We start from the raw sequence: 19751 nt of genomic DNA, 5'->3' as shown, positions 1-19751 counted from the left end.
AGAAGGTAACTGTGTAGTGCAACCATTTCTCTTGCAGAATTCCATGTGTCTCCCCTCTGCTGCCTCCATCTGGGTAAGCCTAAGTCTCAGCCTTTCCCACTAAATTAAACAGAAAATAACTCTTGAATCACCAGTCTGGGAGATCAGTAGCCTGACTGCATGAGGTAAGGGAAAGGTATGGCTACTCCATAGACAAGCTTTCAACAATGCCTGATTTTAGCTCCTGATGTCAACCCAGCCCTTCACTGAACCTGCTGTCTACAAAGCTGAACATGTCAGGCTTTCCTTTGTGGAGACTTGGCTCACTAATTATTGGTCGTTCCTTTCCAGGTGACTTGGCTCACTGCTTCCTCCACCATGCTAAAATCACTCACCTCTGCCTCATCTGGTTCTGTCTTCCAAAATTGCATGGAATTCTCTGGTCTGCTTCTATCTTTGTCTTTTACAGGTTCTACCTTCTTTTTGTCGTTGTAGACAACTTGTAGACGGCTTGTTTATTAAAAACAGTAAAGACTTGCAGTAAAGACTTGTAGACATTGTATTAAACCCAGTAAAGACTTGTAGACAGCTTGTTTATTAAAAACAGTGTTCTTAAGGTTTTACCAGGATTGCTTTAGATTTCTAGGTGGAGAATTGTCAATTCTCTGTTACTATTTCTTCCTATTCAAGAACATGGTGAGGCTGTCCATTTGTTTTGATTATTATGAACTTCTGCAAGGTTTCACTGTTTTCTTCATGTTAGGTTTGTCACTAAAAGTATTCCTCTGAAGAAGATCACTAGTGACACAAAGGAAAAGCAAATTTGTGAGCTTGCAGATTGACCTGAAAAATCGACCCAGAACATAACACAAAAGGACAAAGGGAAAAAACATGAGGGGAAGGGCAAAGAGACGTGGAAAGCAGGTCCAGCAATCCCAACAGCCTTCCTAGGAAGAGTTTCACAAAAAAAAAAGAACAGAGAGAATCTAGGGAAGAAGTCAAAGAGAGGAAAGCATACAATTTCCTACAGTTGCAGAGTGAGGAAAACACAAAGACACAAACCCTACTCCACATTGTGGACAACGTTTCAGAAAGATAAAGAGGAAATTCTAAAGGATTCAAGAAAGCAAAGATGAGCTACATCAATTTATACCCCGAGGGCTCTCTCTGCTCATCATAGACAAATTAGAATCACTGGCTATAGAGCCAGCAGATTAAAGCTGCAAGTATTTGTCTCTTGGGAGCAAGCATCGTCTGTCTCCAGTACCCAGAGGCCCTTGGAAGTTGGACCAGCATTGCATTCCTACCTCTGTCGCTGGACCTGCCACCATGGAGGGACCACCAGTAAACAGTACATAGCCTGGGGTCCTTCTATCTTCTAGGCAGTGGTGAGGACTCCAGACTCCCCAGTCCTTCATCAAACCTGCTCCATTTAGAGAAAGACCCGCTCCTTCCTCCTCCCAACAGCTCAGAACCCCTCCAGAACTCTTTGGAACAGAGCAGGGGCTTGGACACTTAGCGTTACAATCTCCCCTGCTTCGGAATAGGGGAGGAATATCCTTTACATGAGGACAAAGCCCAGAACAAGACTGAGCCAGCTCGGGTCCAAATCTTCTCTTTCTCTATTTATGTCTGTCCTTTCCTTCAAAGGTGCAAGAAGAAAAGAAGTGCATTCACAGATTCTCTTGAGATTTTTAAGTACTCTGTCCAGATCTGTCTCTAATATGATGTGGGGCAAAGCACATGGTGTACTTGCGAAGCCTACGTATGTGTCTGTGTGTACGCACACGTGCGCCCCCCACACACACACTCACACACACACAACTACTCTTATTCCTTATTTAAAAAGCAAATAGAGGACTCTCCATTCTCTTAATTGCAGGCTAAACCAACCTTCCCATGGAGGTCAACTAAAATAGTTGTATGGAAAAAACACATATACACACACACACAATTTTAATTATTTAAATATATTATCTGTGAATAGGAGACATACTTCAAAACCACCCTATAAGGCAGGCTTTATCCCTCGTTTTGCACACGAGCAAGTGGGTTATAAATGGCAGCCTGAGAGGTGTGGATGGATAGTCTCACTTGTCCTTAGGGTTATGGAGAGAAGGGACATATGTATGCTGATGACGTGCAATCTGTTCTGGCACAAACTGTTGAAACCCTTTCTCTTTGCCCCCTTCCATGCCTCTGAGGGACTGCCCAGCTGCAGGTTTGGGACTCCACAAAGCATGAGCAGCCGAGTCATTGCCTGATATCCTGGACTAGCCTGAGAACATGAGTCTATATTCGAGGTATAGCCCATTGGAGCCCATTCGCTCAGTAAACATGAGCTTGGTGTCTGGCGCTGGAAAGACAAAGATAAACATGGCCTTGACTTTAAGGGGCTCAAATTCCAGCTCCATCACCTAGTGGGCAGTTAGGCTTGGGTAAGTCCCGTATGCTCCTGGATCTTTCTGTTGCTCATCTTTATTTTTATTTATTTATTTATTTATTTATTTATTTATTTGAAAGAGAGAGCGCATGTACACAAGAGAGTATAAGCAGGGGGAGCTACAGAGGGAGAGGGAGAAGCAGGCTTCCCGCTGAGCAGGGAGTCCAATGTGGGACTCGATCCCAGGACCCTGAGATCATGACCTGAGCCCAAGGCAGACGCTTAACCGACTGAGCCACCTAGGCTCCCTAGTTGCTCATCTTTAAATACAATGCTGGCTTTGCCTATCTGACTCATAGGGTTTTGTGGGGTTTTTTTTTTTTGGTATGGATATAGTCAGATAATACACTTGAACGTCATTCTGGGGAAACCTGTAGGACATCATTATCATTTTCCTTCTGATGTCTTTGTCCTCATCTAAATTTCTAAGTAAACAGTGAGTTCAACTAATGCTTTCAGTTCCCACCACAACAAGCAGTGTCTGCTTCTCCGGGGTGAGCTCTAGTTCTGTCCCCTTCTTCTTTGTCTCCTGTCACTTCTCCTCCATTGGGCTCTGCAGGGTGTGTGTGAGTTACTTCTGCTCGGGGTAACTGGGAAGTTCTCTGCCCTTCTCTCGAAGCACTCAAGTCAGATGTAATGCTGCTGGGTGGGAGGACCCTCACTGAGCATTCCTGGGTGATGCCACCCCCCACCCTCGAGCTTGCCAAGGGGGGTTTCAGCTGCTATACTGGAACTGCTCCAGGAGAGGAGGCTGATAGTCCTTTGCTGGAATTCTAATTTCTGTCCTTGGGTTTCATGTCAGGACACACCACCTATTTTATTTTATTTTATTTTATTTTATTTTATTTTATTTTATGAGAGAGAGAGAAGGGGTAGGGAGGGGCACAGGGAGAGGTAGAGAGAGAGACAATCCTAAGCAGGCTCCATGCCCGGTGTGGAACCTGATGCGGGGCTCGATCTCATGACCTAAGTCAAAACCAAGAGTCAGACCCTCAACCGACTGAGCCACCCAGGCTTCCCCCCCACACCACCTATTTTAAATCAAGTTAATGACAGTCAACACTTGAGTGTTCTAAGAACTTTACATATATTAACTTACTTAGTCGTTGTCATAGCAACCCTGTATTAGCCTATGTCCTGGAGGAGGAAACTGGCTCTCAGATTATCCAACAAACTTGCTCAAGGTCAAGAAGCTGGTGAGTAGCAGAGCTGGGGTTTGAGTTCAGGAAATCTCTCCCCAGACCACCTTGCTATCCTAGCTCTTAAATGAGATTTGCTTAAGCAGCGCAGAGTTCTTCCAGCATGGAAAGAACTTAGCAGAGTGCTGGCATTCCTTGATTCTTTGATGATTTAAATAAAAGTCAAATCTGAGGTACCAGCCTGAAAATTCCACCTTGTCTGTACCCAGGACTCCAGCCAGTTGGACAATAATCTCCTCAATGCTTGAGTAGCAGGCTAATGGCACATTGAACCGTATGAAATTGTCAGTATTTGCCCATTTTTTTTGTCCTATGCCAATGGCCATTTCATATGGTCCAACCACATGTTGGCTAAGTCCCCACTCAGATACAAGATTTGATTCCAGGCACTTCCCTCATGTTATCTTACTTAATCATCATGACAATACTTCAAAGTTTTTAACCTTCATTTTCACGTAAGGAAATAGGCTCTGTCTAGCTAGCAGGAGATCATGCAGCAATCTTAAATGGTAGGTCCAAGGCTCCTATTCCAAGATGGGACTTTTTCCACCACATGGTATCCACAGGCTGAGCCCTAGGACCCAAGTGCAGCTGGAGGTCACAGAGGCAAAAATGAAGGGTCACGCTCCACTGGTAGACTCAAGTTAAACTAGTTTTGAAGTGAAACATGAGTCAGAAAGGGAAAGTACTATGACCTCTGGAAAACGGGCAGATATGACTCAATCAGAAGGAAGTCAGCTTTGGAGAACTGAGTCAGACTTGCTTCACTTTTTTCAATATTGTCATGGCCATTGGAGTTCGCCAACTCAAGTGTGTGCTTGCTATGGCTTTCAGAGGAATTTGGGGTTGAAGCGTGATTTGCCTAATTGGAGAACTCTGTTCTGGGCAGCAGTGCAAGGAGAGCCCAGATGGAGGGAGGGAGCCTAGAATAGCCCCAGACTATTGGGTTTCAGGTTGAGACAAGTCCAAGTGGAGAACTGAGGGGTTGTCCATGGAGGAGGCAGGATGGAGAGGTCTTTCGCAGTACAACCAAAAGAGAATGACAATGTGGGGCTCTCCAGATTCCCCAGTGCCGATGGAGCCTTCTGGAGCTTAGAAATCCAGTTTGACCACCTGCAAACATTTTGGGATGGCTCCAGGCTGTAAGTTATGGAACCCCAGACTGGGAAAGGAAGAGGAAGTGTTAAATGGGCCCAAACACACTGAGATATGTTCCATTTGAGCAGAATATTACTCAGGGATAGATGCAGAAATAGTTGAAGTGGTTCCTAGGCATTCATTTTAATTCTTTGGTTCTCCTCGGTGGGGAACTACTTTCATCTGGTTCTTTTCAATATGGATTGAGTCATATTATCTTTATTTGCCACAAGCATTTATTTGCCATAAGTATTTTTAAAAGCAACGAACAATTGCTGCCTCATTCTCAGGGGGTTGATTAGGACACCCTTGCTGAGCCCCTGTCTTGCCAAGTGTGGGAGTCTGAGATGAATTCCCAGCCACTGGAACAAAAACACCAGAAGAAAGTATGAGCAGATATTGTCTCTGATCGACAGATTTTTGTGTTTTGTTTTGTTTGTTTTTTTTAACTCTTTTTAGGGCAACTTGCCTGGTTTGGGGAGTATGAAGGCTTGAAGGCTGCCTTCTAAGGGCTTATAATCTATTTAGGGGAAATACAAGATGTACACAGAGCATGAGACATTGTTTTGTAAGTGCCAAATGTCTGGTGAATAGACAATGAAAGTCATAGGAAGCAAAGAGGCTGACATTTGCAATCGAGCTAATAAGCTAATACTTAGAGCTCCAAGGATTCCTGGAGAGGGTCTATTTAAGCTGATTGTTATGGAGTGAGTCTTCAGGACTGCAGAGGAGTGAGAGGAAGTCATTGCAGATAGATGGAATGACACACACATACACACACATATCCAGGAATGGGAGAGCCTATATTTGCCTAGAACCTAAGTAAGCCATGTTTAACAGAGTGGAAATTTTGCTGGGGAACCAGTATGAAAGCCTCCTCCTTGAACAACATGGTCATTAGGGGTGCCACCCACCCCCATGCAATTGAAAAGTCACGTATAACTTTTGACTCCCCAAAACGTAACTACTAGCAGCCTACCGTTAACCAGAAGCCTCACTGATAACGTAAACAGGTGATGAACACATATTTTGTATGTTCTGTGTATTGTATACTATATTCTTACACTCAAGTAAGCTAGAGAAAAGAAAATGTTATTAAGAGACTCATAAGAAGGAGAAAATACATTCATAGTACTGTACTGTATTTATCCCCCCCATCCATCTCTAAGTAGACTTCCACAGCCAAGCTCACGGTGCTCAAGGCTCAAACGTACACGCTCCAGAGTGATCTCATTTAGCCCTTCACATTTAAATAATGTCTGTGTGCTGATGATCCCTGCTTTTATAACTCAAGCGCAGACCTTTCTTCTATATTCCAGACCCGTTCCTCCAACCACCTACGCGGTATCTCCACTCGGTAATCCCGCCGGAATTTCAAACTGAACACACCCACAGTGGGCTTCTTGGGTTTTACTCTCGTGACTTGTCCCTGGCCTCCCACCTCCCATGCCTTTCCCCTCTTGGTAAATGGCATCATGATTCAGCCAGATGATCAAGCCCAAACCCTGGGAATCATGTCTGACTTCTTTCACTGATTCCCCTACCTCTACTCCATCAACAAGAAACATCACCTCTCCCACAAGAGCATCGCAGATCTGTTCACGTTTCTCTGACTCTTAGTGCTGTCACCCATGTGCCCAAGTTCAAGGCACCAACCTCTGCAGCCTATCATTCTGTAAGAGCTCCCTGATCTCCGTCCTTCCGGACTTAGATACTTGAAAGCCTTTCTCTACTCAGGGGTCAAAGTAACCTTTTTGAAATGTTATCAGATCAAATGCCAGCAGATTGCCCCCCCCCTCTTAAAACCATTTGATGGCTTCCCAGTACACTTTAGCATAAAATCCCAACTCCTTACCATGGTCTGCACAGCCCTGCTTTGTGGATACCTCCCTCCCACCACCCGTGCCTGCTCAGCATCCATACACCTGCTTCTGATAGCTGCTTCTACAGTTTTCTTTGGAGAATTATTCTCTCCCTGATTCTTACTGCAGGTGGTCTGGCCAGACTGACTCCACTCCACCCCCTGTGTTGGGGGGTCAGCATATAACTCCAACACGGGCAATCAGCATATTCTTTCTCTTTGTCACAACAATTGGCTCGGAAATGAATACATCTCCTGAGTTGATCCAATAAGACTGAAGCCCAGGTCTTTTGCTAGAACAGTGGGGATTGCTGGCTGCAAAGACGATGAACACCTGGAGCTATGGGAACCCGTCTAGCTATAATGTCAAGTGCGCAAGTCCTGTTGACTCTTTTTCAACCCAGTTCAGTCCCATGCCATGCCTCTACTTTTCAGCTGAGCCAATAAATTCCCTGTTTAAGTTGGGTTTCCAGCCTAGCGTCTCCTGCAGGATTGGATTCCTGCCTAGCCTTAAGCCTTACCACAAACCTTTCTTGTCTCTATGCTCAGCCTTGGACCTGAGACACGTGAAGCTCTTTCTCACCTCAACGTCTTGGCCTTTGGTGTCCATGTTGCTTAGAATTCTCTTCCTTAGATTTTTAAGAGGCTAGCATACTCTCATTTCTTCCTCTTCTCCTCCCCTTCCTCCTCCTCCTCTTCTCTTTTTATTTTTGGGGACATAGAGAGAGAGAGAGTACAAGCGGGGGGAGGAGCAGAGGGAGAGGGAGAGAAACAGACTCCCCACTGAGCACGGAGCCTATCAATGTGTGGCTCAGTCTCATGACCCTGAGATCATGACCTGAGCTGAAATCAAGAGCCAGATGCTCAACTGATGGAGCCACCCAGGCACCCCACATACTCTCATTTCTTAGGTCAAAGCTCAGATATCACCTCCTTAAAGAGCCGATCCCAAACTACCCATCTAAGTAGAAGAGGTTCCTCCAGGTCCCTTTATCAGGTGCCCTGGTTTCATTTAGATCAATGATCTGAACCCGTATCTCACTCGTTTACCTCTTTCTGTACTTGTTTAATATCTGGCTCCCTCCATTAAAATATTAGCTTTATGTGGTCAAAGATTTGTCTGTCTTGCTCCGTGTGTACTCCAGGATCTAGCTCAGTATCTCATACGCCGTAGATGCTTTGTAAGTGTTGGTTAAACGTGTGAATGAGTAAATGCATGCACGCTTGACTCTCCATACATTCATCTTGATGGGGGAGGGGGAAGAAAGTGATAGAAAATATTGACTGTAAAGGACAACAGACACAGTTGGAAAGGATAGTCTTCCTTTTTCTTGAAGGCTCTCCCTGGAAACTCTTGTCCTACAAAGGAGGTGGTCACCTCCTGATGTGCTCCATGCAAGCATCTCGGGCGAGTCAGGGCTGCAGATGGGTGAAGCAGCTGGTGTTCTGTGCAGGGCTCCAGGCAAGAGCACAGCATTCACCCTTACCTGCAAGCCCCCTTCAGGAGCCCCAGCAGGTCACGGGCTGGTCTTGGCCAGGGGTGTTGTGCCAGGCTGAGGCACCAAGCTAGGGTTCCAGCCTCTTCTTTCTGATATGAACTATCACTTTGTTGGGAAAGGGTGTGGAGGGAGGGAATCAGCTGTGAAAGGTCCTGCTTCCCTGAGCTTGCCAGCAAGGCTCTTGAATGTACCACTAGGAATAAAGTCATAGCAGCAAGAGCAGATGTGGGTAGAGTGCTTGCTTCGTGCCGGGACTAGTCTAAGTGCTTTGTACATATTAGCACATTTCATTCCTACAGCCACTGAGGTGGATTAATGATGGCCACAAATTCTTTGAAACTCTTCCCACTGAGAATTGAGGTTAAGGCCCCTCCCGCTGAATCTGGACAGGGCTCTAGGACCCCTTTAACCAGCAGAATATGGCAGAAGTGTTGACCTGTCAGTTTGGAACTGGCTTTTGGAATGCTTGCTCTGGGGCACCCACTCTAGGGAAAGCCCGGCCCCAAGTAAGAAGTTTGAGTACTGTGCTGGAGAAATCACAGGGAGGGGACCCGAGGCTCCCTGAAGAGAGAGAGGGGCCAGTGGAGCCACACCTTTGCTGTTCTGTCCCCTCTGCAACATGGCTCCCGTGTCCCCTTTGCGACTCTTACCTGTTGTTTGAAATTGAGGAGATCTCATCTCCTCCAGGACTCCTTCCATGGCCTCTCTGCCCCTGGCATGAGTTGGGTGCCCCTTCTGTGCTCCATAATGCCTGGGGGTGGTCTTTCTGTGGTACAAATGGAGATGTTAACATGGCTGGGTCCCTGCTGGTCTGTAGGCTCCATGAGGACAGACTGTCTTTTTTTTTTTAAGATTTCATTTATTTATTTGACAGAGAGAGAGAGCACAAACAGGGGGAGAGAGAGAAGCAGACTCACCACTGAGCAAGGAACCCAAAGCGGGACTCAATCCCAGGACCCTGAGATCATGACCTGAGCCGAAGGCAGACGTAACCCACTGAGCCACCCAGTGCCCCAGGCAGAGACTGTGTCTTCCTTATCTTTGTAGCTTCAGAGTTCAACGCAAGTCCTGGCAGGCTCAGTGTTGGTACTCAGTAAATGCTTACCAAAACAACAAATGAACAAAAGAATGGATGAGGCTGTCCACTGTGGTAGCCTGTGGAGCACGGGCTCTTGAGTCACCTGAAGTGGGTTTGAATCCTCACTCTGCCACTTTCCAGCAGCCCAGGGTTGGGAAATTTACATCATCTCCTTGATTTTCCTCTATGAAATAGACACAGTTGAAACATCTACATCATAGGACACTGTAAGGAGGAAAGGAGACCTACTCTACAAATTGCTTCGTGTGCTGCTTATCGGGTGGTAAATGCTCAGGAAATGGTGCCTTTTACAAAACCAGGGAATTTTATAATTGCAGGTGTCCTTCCTCTTCACATTCCTTATTCCTTAGTCCCTGCGTCCTGCAAGCAGAGTTTGTTGGCACAGACACTGGTAGTTTCGTATTTCCTTTTCCTCAAGAATTCCTTACTGTTGATTGAACTTTTTCCTACTCAGCCCTCGGTTCAAGTCCATGCAGTTTTCTCAGCATTGTCACCAGGGCCACCCCACCCCTGTGTCCTCTGATGGACCCAGAGAGCAAGGGACAGGTCATCTGAAACCTGGAGGGAACCCACAACTTGACACTGCAGAGGAGTCAGGCTCAGGTGGTCAGACATCTGTCCTTTATCCTCAGCGTCTGAGGGCTGAACTGGGAGCCAGAGAAGGAGAGCTGGCCGGGAAAGCCAGGGGAAATAGGGAGACTGTGGACAGACTATGGATAGCTGTATGGTAGCAGGGCATACTTACCGCCCTTCCCTCCATTTCTGGGGAACATTGCTGGCAATGAGCATAGTGGCATTTCATGTACAAATACTTATGGCAGAATGCATCAGAGCTTGAACAATAAGGGGATTTAGGATCTCATTTGATAAGAAATCTGGCAGAAAGACATCTCCAAGATTGGTTAATTTAGCTGCTCAACAGTATCATCAAAGACCAGGTTCTTTCCATCCACAGTGTGTTGGTTTGTCTGGCCCTCATGGTGCCAAGATGGCTGCCATAGCTCCAGGCTTCACACATGGTCAACAATGTGCAGAGACAGAAAAGAAGGTAGTCTTGATCTCTCTCACATCATTTTAAGAGCTGAAGAAAACACTTCCGGAAACCTTCTGGAAGCCTTCCTCTGTGTCTCATTGGCCAGCATTTGTTCATTTGTCCAACCTAAACCAATCCCTGAAGAGCATGGATCCCTTAGGGAGAGTGAACAAAACTTGGGTTCTCTTTCTGTTAGAAAGGGGGCAACCAGGTGAATAATTATTGTTAGTTTTTTTTTTTTTAAAGACTTATTTACTTATTTTGGAGAGAGAGAGAGAGCACGTGGGGGGCAGGGGCAGAGGGAGAGGAAGAGTCTTAAGCAGACTCCATGCTGAGAGTGGAGCCTGATGCAGGGCTTGATCTCACAACCCTGAGATTACAACCTGAGCGGAAACCAAGAGTCAGACACTTAACCAACTGTGCCACCTAGGCTCCCTGATTGTTGTTAGGTGTTAACAGTGTCTGCTCTGTAAGGTTATTCTTCCCCTCCCTTTTTTTGGAGGGTTTGCCATGTGCCATAAACATGAAAGGGTCCTGAAACCATGAATAAGGGAAACAGCTAAGGACATAACCGGGTAGCAGATTGTCAGGGTCTGTGGCTTTGGACCTCTGACAGTCTGTAGGATTTTGGTGGGACACCCCTCTCCTTTTCTGGTCTTAGTATCCACCTCTTTGGCAGGAGGAATTCAGAGATTTCTCAGATGACCCTTATGGAGCTCCAGCTAATCACAATTCATATGGACAGCACAGAACTGCTCAGAAAAACAGATTTTAAAAGGGGTTTCTCTCTTCACAAAGCCAGGAGCTTTTTGAGGATTTATTGATCACTTTATCATAGACAAGCTGTGTAGCCTCAGGCAAATTAATTAGCCTCTCTGTGCCTCGGTTTCTTCATCTGTAAAATGGGGATAAAAATATACCTTCCCTCCAAGGGTTGTTGGGATAATTAAATGGCATAGAGGAAAACACGGAAGCTGGATTATAGTACTTAATCAACATTGTTGTTATTGTTATTTTGTTATTGTCGTATTATTACATCACCAGCATCATTACGAGCATCCCTGGGAGATGCCGTGGGTTCGGTTCCAGACCACTGCAATAAAGCAAGTATTGCAATAAAGCGAGTAACAATGAATGTTTTTGTTTCCCAGTGTATGTAAAAGTTGTGTTTATACAACGCTGTAGTCTGTGAGGTGTGTGATAGCATTATGTCTAAAAAACCCTCATGTACATGCCTTCATTACAAAATATTTTATTGCTAAAGAATGCTGACTGCCATCTGAGCTTTCAGCAAACCAAAATCACAGATCACAGGTGGCCATAACAAATATAATAATCATGAAAACGTTTCAGATACTGCAAGAATGACCAAAATATGATACAGGGACACGAAGTGTACAAATGCTGTTGGAAAAAATGGTGTCGATAGGCTCACTTGACACGGGATTGCCACAAAACTTCCATTTGTGAAAAATGCGCTATCTGCAAAGTGCCAATAAAATGAGGCAGGCCTGGGGCGCCTGGGTGGCTCAGTCGGTTAAGTGTCTGCCTTTGGCTCATGTCATGATCCCAGAGTCCCGGGATCGAGTCCTGTGTACAGACTCCTTGCTCCTTGCTCGGCAGGGAGTGTGCTTCTCCCTCTTCCCCTGCCCCTGCCCCCTGCTCATGTGCTTTCTCTCTCTCGAATAAATAAATAGTAAGTAAATAAAATCCTTTTAAAAAATGAGGTATCCCTGTATTATTATTTTTTTCCTTTTTCCTTATCAAAGTGTAGCTGGCATACAATGCTCTATTAGTTTCAGGTGTACAACATAGTTGTTCAACAATTCTATACATTATTCATTGCTCACCTCTGTATTATTATTATTATTATTATTGTTTTCATTATTATTGCTGGAGCTTCATCTCTTCATCGAGGTACATATTATATGCTCAACGTGTGTTTGTTGAATGAAAATTAGTGTGGGAATGAATGAACAGGGAAAGAAGACATAAAAAGTTAAATAATGATGAAACACATTTTTTTTAAGATTTATTTATTTCAGAGAGAACGTGTGCAGGGGAAGGGATTGGGGGAGGGGCAGGGGTAGAGAAGCAGACTCCTCGCTGAGCGTAGAGCCAGATGCAGGGCTCGATCTCACAACCCTGAGATCTTGATCTGAGCTGAAATCAAGAGTCAGATGCTTAACTGACTGAGCCACCCAGGCATCCCATGAAGTGCATTTTTTTCAAAAGATTTTATTTATTTGACAGAGAAAGAGGGCACAAGCAGAGGGAGAGGGAGAAGCAGACTCCCCGTGGAGCAGGGAGCCTGATGCAGGGCTCCATCCCAGGACCCTGGGATCATGACCTGAGCCGAAGGCAGACGCTTAACCGACTGAGCCCCCCAGGCGCCCTCCAGGAAATGCATTTCTAAAAGCAGGCCAGCAGTGCAGGGAGACATGAAAAGGTGGCAAGGTGTGCAATTAATTCCCTGCAGGCAGGTGCCTACCAGCCGTTCCCTGACTGCAGAATGAAGCTTCCTGGTGAGATGGGGCGGCAGGGGGGTCTGAGATGCTGTGTCTAGGATGGACTGGAGCCCAGGAAGCAGGGAGGAAAGGGGGCAGGTTCAGGGCCAGCTCCATATGGTGCACGTGGAGGACGTGTCCTCGGGGAAGTGTAATTTGGCCTTTGGTTCCTGGGCTGACTTCTTAAGGGCCCAGCCCCAGGCCAGCGTGGGTTCGATTCTTGCCAGAGAGGGGGGAGGCGGCTGCGGGCCTGAGCCCACACAGCTGCGGGGACATTGTCTTTGTAAACCAGCTCTCTATGACAACCGTTCCATGTGTTCTGGGGTAGGGGCCAGCTGACTCAGGAATTCATCAAACCCTTTTCTGCCAGTTCTCAGCAGCTTTCAAAGGGGCTTTACACAGAACACTCCGAAAGGAGTAGTGAATGAATATTCATGGATGCATTTTCCCCACTGATCCGATCCGATCCGATCCGGAAGGATGGGGTGCTCAGAGCTGGGCGCCGGTGCTTTGGTAGAAGAGATGGGGAGCTGGTGTTGGTCTTTGCGCTTATTGCCGAGAAGAGGGAAATGAGTCAGCCTCTGCCACAGAAAGAACCAGAATGTCCTCCTCCGAACCGTGCTGAGCTTCCCAAAGGCCGAGGGCTAGGGAAGGAGTCAGGGAGGTCTGCACTGGGGACCACAAACTAGCACCTGTATTCTCCCCCTGACGGCTCAGGTTACCCCCGAGGGACGCACATCCCCGGGGTTCTCATTCATTCGCCTTGCCTGATCCAAAGTTCCCGGCATGCTGATTGGACTGGACGCTGCCTTTCAGTGACAATAACTGGGACATTTGAAGAGTACTTTATAGTTTGTGAGGGGCTTCCCAGCCCCATGATCTGATTCCCTGCATGAGCCTGAGAGAAATACAGGGCAAGGAGCATGGAGCCCATTGCTCAGGTGAAGGGCCTGAATGAAGCTCAGAGAGCTAGTTAAGTCACAGAAGGGGGGGGGGGTCACACAAGATCACCACCCTCCCGCCATGCACCAGGGTCTGAGCCACAGACATGGAAAGCCTCATGAGCTCAAAAACTGGTCTTGAGGGCATCAAATCATCTCTGAGTTCTGCCTCCAAGGGTCTATGCGTTTGTTCAATCTCTGTCCTGAAAGAGGCCTCCCCAAGGGTGATCGTGCCTTAGAGCCCTTTCTAAAACCCAGAGTAGCTCAAGTGGATTTGGCATCTCTGAGGCGGCGCGTTCCCGTCTTCTGGAGACTGCTCGGGACAGCATGGAAGAGTCTGCTGCCTTTCACCTCTCTCTCACTTGGTGTCTGCGGGGCGACCCCTGGCCCACGGGACCGCCTCCCCTCAAACGTCTCCCCTGCCCAGCAGGCACTGCCCTCCGACGCTTACGAGGAGCAAACAGGTCAGCGCCACGGAAGACAGTGGGGTTGTATCCCTCCCAGTTACAAATGCGCGGACTCTCGGATCCAGTTATCTGACTTCTGGACGTTTCCCTTCTCGTGTATTATCAGATGAGTGTGCAAGGTTTTCCGTTGCAGCCTGTTTCGTAGTAGCAAAGACGGAAGCCGCTCTAAGGGACCAGGTCTAGAGGGCCAGTAAGTGAGCTGTGATGGAACCACATGGACACTCCCTAGTAACAAAAATGAGCGAGGAAGTTCTCAGTCACCTGATGGACGATGATTGCCAGCATCATGCAAACCAGTATATATAGCTTGCTACATTTTGTGTAAGGAATGGGGAATGAGTATGTATTTGCTTGTGTTTGCATGAAGGAACACTAGAGAGGTACTGATAAAATGGTTACTGTTTGGGGACGGAGAATGGGTGGGTGGGATGTAGTGAGGAAGTGGGGGTCAGACTTTTTTTTGAGAGAGAGAGAAACACCTGGGGTGAGGGGCAGAGGGAGAAGCAGGCTCTCCACTGAGCAGGGAGCCCGATGCAGGGCTCGATCCCGGGACCCTGGGATCATGACCTGAGCCAAAGGCAGACGCTTAACCGACTGAGCTACCAGACGCCCAGGGGGTCAGACTTTTTGCTGGGCATTTTTTATATCCTCTTGACTTTCGAAGCATGTTAGTGGAGTCTTTATTCAGAGCAACTAGCCCCCTACCAGCCAGCCAAGGTGGAGGCTCCTTAGAGACACATGCACTTGAATAGACTTCAAATCCTTGACCCTTGCACCATTGCCAGGAATTCATCCAGTCATTGGGGGCAGTCCGTTACCTAATGGGAGCCAGTCGGAGAGAATGCGTCGCCCCAAATGTAGACATGGTGAGGAGGAAGGAGTGTCCTGAGCTGGGCAGGGGTAGAATGATTGCTTAGAGGACTGAGCAGCCGCCCAGGGCTCTTCTCACAACGTTGGGGTTTTTGCGGAACTCAGGGCCACACCGTTTGGAGCTCAGATGAATCCCAGGTCATCGTCCTGCCACGCTCTGGCTTGACCAAGTCCTGGGGTACCAGGATACACCATTCTAAGAATTAGTAGGTATTCTGATGCCAGTTCTGTTGCTGGTTTGGCCTCGCCTGGAATGAGGCCTGGCTTCTAGGAGCTAGGTCTTGGCACCAACTGCTCCATTCCCCTATCAGGGTGATGTTGGAGACCTTAAACCACCCCCAGGGGGCATAGAGTTTCCCCCACTCAGCAGCAACCAAGAGCCTGCTGCTCTGGCCCTGCCTGGGGGCCTACACCACCCCACCGCCCCTTCCCTCCCCTCACTCGTAACATGAACCTTGCCCTCCCTAGATGGGCCCCCTCTCCTCTTGCTCTTGGTATGGATTCCGTTCAGAAAGCCCCATAGGCCTCCATTCCACTAGACCAAATTTCAGTGAGCCCAACCTTCACCAGCAGGGCTGGCAGGCGCCCCTGAGGGTCACTGGTGGTCCTGGACCGCCTCCACTCACCAGGGAGCGGGGATGGGTGGTGGGAGTGACTTTGTCAGTCTTACTGTTTTCCTAGAGCTGTGAAAATAAGGCAGAAAAGAGCAGATTGCCCCCGCCAAGCAGTAGGCTCGCATGCCACACACACAGAGCTCAGACCGTCTCGAGGTTGGCTGCATTTGTTGGGAATTTTGACCCGTGAGCTGAGCACCCTCTTAATTACCCCATGAGCCCCGGGTAAGTGCTTGGGGACCGAATGAGGCACAAGGGAGCCTCTGGACTATTCCTACAGGCGGCATAGAAGCACACCAAGAAAGTGGGGGGTCTGCTGAGCCAAGTGGCTTAATTTGGCCAACCTTAATTCGGCCACTCATTTGCCTCCACCATGAAGGACAGAAAAAGTCGTGTGTTTTTTTTTTTTTAATTGGAGTGTAGTTGACACACAATGTTATGTTAGTTCCAGGTGTATAACACGGTGATTTGACAAATACGTTGTGCCGCGCTCACCACCGGTGTGGCCACCATCTGTCCCCACACCACACTGTCACAATACCAATGACTCGATTCTCTATGCTGTGCCTTTCATCCTTGTGCCCTATTCCTCCCCTAACTGGAAGCCTGTATCTCCCACTCCCCTTCTCCCGCTTTGCCCATCTCCCTTCCCCCCTTTCCTTTGACCCCCATCATTTTGTCCTTTGTATTTATAGGTCTGTTTCTGCTTTTGTCTGTTTGCTCATTTGTTTCATTTTTTGCATTCCACTTACATGTGAGAGCATATGGTATGTCTTTCTCAGTCTGGCTTATTTCATTTAGCATAACACCCTCTAGGTCCATCCATGTTATTGCCAGTGGCAAGGGCTCATTCTTTCATATGGCTGAGTAATATTCCATATTCCATATTTTTTTCCACCAGTCATTAATGCGAGTCTTTATTTGGCTGTATATACAATTTAAGCTATTAAATTTGTACAATATTTACAAATGAAATAATCATCTGAAGCTGTCTCCAGCAACTCTTGTAACACAGAACCAAGGGGAAAAAAAAGACAGGGGCAGGCGGGCTTCAGCGCCTGTGGTCCCTACCTGGCCCAGTGCCTTTTCTTAACTGGAAAGACCAGGAGCCTGACTCTCCTGCTCCTCTTTCCTAGGGTCAAGCATTCAAGTTCAAAGACAAATTTCCACATCTTCTTTATCCATTCATCTATTATGGACCTTTCGGCTGCTTGCATGTCTTGGCTCTTGTAAATAATGCTACAATAAATGTAGGGGTGCATATATCTTTTCAAATTAATATTTCTGTTTTCTTTGGGTAACCCAGTAGTGGAATGACTAGATTGTATGGTGTTTCTACTTTTAATTTTTTGAGGACCCTCCATACTGTTTTCCACAGTGGCTGCACCAGCTTGCATGGTGACACCCACCCCCAACAGTACACGAGGGTCCCTTTTCCTCTACATCCTCACCAACACTTGTTATCTCTTGTCTTTTCATTACTAACGATTCTGAGTGGTGTGACATAATATCTCACTGTGGGTTTGATATGAATTTCCTTGATGATGAGTGATGTTGAGCATCTTTCCATTTGTCTGTTGGCCATCGGTGTGTCTTCTTTGGGGCAAATATCTGTTTGGGTCCTCTGCCCATTTTTACATCAGATTGTTTGTTTTTGTGTGTGTTGATTTGTTTAACTTCTTGGCATATTTTGGACATTAACCCCTTATCAGATACGTCATTTGCAAATACCTTCTCCCATTCAGTAGATTGCCTTGTTGTTTTGTTGATGGTTTCCTTCACTGTGCAAACCATTTTTATTTTGGTGTAGTCCCAATCGTTTGTGTTTGCTTTGGTTTCCCTTGCTGAGAGGAGACCTATCTAGAAAAATGTTGCTAAGGCCGATGTCCCAGAGATGACTGCCATGGGTGGACCTAGAGGGCATTATGTGAAGTGAAATAAGTCCGACTGAGAAAGAAAATACCGTATGATTCCACTCACACATGGAATGTTAAAGAAAAAAACAAAAACGAATAAACAAATAGCAGAATCAGACCTCTAAATACAGAGAGCCAACTGATGGTTGCCAGAGGGAAGGAGGGTGGGGGTTAGGCAAAATGGGTGAAGGGGAATGGGAGATACAGGCTTCCAGTTATAAAATGAGTAAGAACCAGATGCAGAGCATATGGAATACAGTCAATGGTATATACCAGTGAGGTCACAGGGCAGGTGGTGAGCACAGCAGAAGGTATGAACTTGTCACATCACTTAGGTTGTACACCTGAAACTAATGTAACATTGTATATCAACGACACTCAAAAAGAGATTACTGCCTATGTTTTCCTTCAGGAGTTTTATGGTTTCAGGTCTCACATTTAGGTCTTTAATCCATTCTGAGTCTATTTTTGTGTGTGGTGTAAGACAGTGGTCCAGTTTCATTCTTCTGCATGTGGCCATCCAGTTTTCCCAACACCATGTGTTGAAGAGACTGTCTTTTCCCCATTTGTATATTCTTGCCTCCTTTGTCATCGATTAATTGGCCATATAAGTGTCGGTTTATTTGTGTGCTCTCTGCAGAAAGGGGAGTTTTAATTGGTGTCTTTCATTGCTATCTTTCTTTTCTTCCTTTATCCAGATAGAAAAGAAAAAAAATATATATATATATTCATCTTGCTTCTAGGTAAATGTCTAGGGAGGCCAAAGGAAGACAAGACAACTTAACAGAAGGAGCTCTGAGTTGAGCCTCTAGGCTCTGACCTGGCCCTCCTCACAAATAACCTGTGGTTGATTTCATCACGGTCTGTGGGTCTCAGTGTTCTACCTGTAGAATGGGTGGAATGGCTCTCTTTTGCGCGCTTTGGACGACATTATGAAAATTAATGGACTGGTCCTTCACGACTGGTTTCCTCCCTTCCCACCCGCCCCATCTTCTTCATGGTGCTGTTACCTCGCCCCCCCACTGCCTCCCTGTGAAAATACCTGAAATCCACGTTTCTAAGGAGCTCACTGTTTCCAGCAGGAGTGTGCAAGGCGCCCACTGTTGGAAAAGACCAAGGAGAAGCTTATGCTCTACGGTCAACAAGAGTGAAGTCATTTGGTAGGACAGTGAGCCCCTAGCCCACAAGCCAGGACCTTGGAGCCACCAAAACGCTTCACTGGATGAACAGGCAGTATGCAGCTCCGCGGCCACCAGTTTGAGAAACTCTGGGCTGTTGGGACCTGAACACATGCAGAGGGGCAGGGAAGGAGAAATGGCAGGAGCTCCGACTTCCCAGCCAGAAAGAACAGAGGGCACATGGTGAATGTTGAGAGGGGGTACCTTGGGAGACAGGGGTCCCAGTCTGAGTGCTGAGCAACCCCCCACTAAGCTTAGCCCTTAGCTCATCTGTCTGAAGCTAGGAGCCCCCGCTGAGAAGTACCCTCGGCAGCTCAGAGGCCCAGAACTATATAGGCTCAGATGATTTTTTTTTTTTTTTTTATTGTCAATACGGTCACCCAGGGACTACATGTGGGAACAGGAACTTTGTCTAGGGCCACTGGAGCCCACCCCCCACCCCCACCCCCAGGGCCCTGGCTCCCGGCCGCAGGGAAGGTCCTGCACACAGGAGCTGGAGGACCGATGAATTAAATCGTTGACCCTGAGCTCCTCCACCGCCCGCTCAGCTGCACGACTCCAAGTGCCTCCTAAGCCACTCGTCCAAGAACTGTACTGGGTACATTTCCAGTCCTGGAGAAGGCTAAGGACATAGGTTTCACCAGACAAGCCCCTGCTTCTTAGGAGTTGCCCCTGGAAGGGTGACAGCATCTTGCCCCTTGTTTGCATTAAAAACAACCTAGGGAACGTGCTCCTGGGGCATTGTGTTGTGTTTCTCAAAAGTCCTGGAAGAAAAGCAGTGTCAAAGCTTAACCAATGTATGTGTTATTGTAATATATATATACATATACACATATGTATATATATTTCTCAATTTTTATAAAATGATAAATTTTAACCCTATACATTAAATATTCATTTTCATAAAGTAATATGAATTCGGTAAACTCCGTATATACGTATATGAATTTTCTCTCAGGAAAGCCTGGCTGTGGGGAGTGACTCCGATTACAGTATAAACCTGAGGAA

This window comes from Eumetopias jubatus, unplaced genomic scaffold, assembly GCF_037043125.1.
Source record: "Eumetopias jubatus isolate StellerSeaLion01/CBP00866 unplaced genomic scaffold, mEumJub1_p1.0 scaffold_5, whole genome shotgun sequence".
In the NCBI taxonomy this organism is placed as follows: Eukaryota; Metazoa; Chordata; class Mammalia; order Carnivora; family Otariidae; genus Eumetopias; species Eumetopias jubatus.
The sequence above is the reverse complement of the archived record's forward strand: the minus strand, read 5'-3'. Positions refer to the sequence as shown.